Below are 755 nucleotides of genomic sequence, written 5' to 3'. Positions count from 1 at the left end.
AAATCTTGATCTGATTTTATTCCAACAGTATATGTAGCAATTATGGATGTATATATTAGTTAAAACATGAGACTTCAAAAATCCTTTAAAAACATTTAGATTATGTTTTATATTTTGTTTTTGATTATGTTTTGTATTTTGTTTTTAATTGACACATAATAATTTTACATATCCGTGGGGTAGAGTGTGATATTTAAATTTAAAAATTATTTTCTCTTGTATTTCTCACGTTTTAATTTTTTTTGTTCTACTTTTTGATGATTTTTCTCAGCTTTATGTTTAAGTTCTCTTCTGTTCCCTGTAGGGTGTTTGTTTTGATTTTCCTCTTTTTATTCCTGATGGTTTTAATCTTTGTCTTTTATTCTATCGGCATTCTTAGGTAATTTCTAACTGGTTATTCACATTTCGATATTAGGGCTAAACAACCATTTGGAAGCAACTGTTGGATGACTGGATGAAGAGCCAAGTTTTTATGATTACCTAATTGGTTCATAATAAACCACTCCAGGCTTAGTGTCATAAGACAACACTCATTGTTATTATCTCGCATGATGCGAAGGGTTGAATGAACTAAGCTAAGGTGGTTCCCATTCAGGGTCCCTTATGTGGTTGCTGTAGGAATGTCTGGGACTAGGTCATCTGGAAGCTTCTGGCTCCTGGGCCAGGAAGACTCAAATAGCTGGAAGCTGGAAGTGGTGGGGTTCTTCAGGCTTATCTCTGTCTCTCTGTGGTCTCTCCAGTGTGGCAGCTGCAGA

This window comes from Mandrillus leucophaeus, unplaced genomic scaffold (genome assembly GCF_000951045.1).
Source record: "Mandrillus leucophaeus isolate KB7577 unplaced genomic scaffold, Mleu.le_1.0 Scaffold676, whole genome shotgun sequence".
NCBI classification, from domain to species: domain Eukaryota; kingdom Metazoa; phylum Chordata; class Mammalia; order Primates; family Cercopithecidae; genus Mandrillus; species Mandrillus leucophaeus.
The sequence above is the reverse complement of the archived record's forward strand: the minus strand, read 5'-3'. Positions refer to the sequence as shown.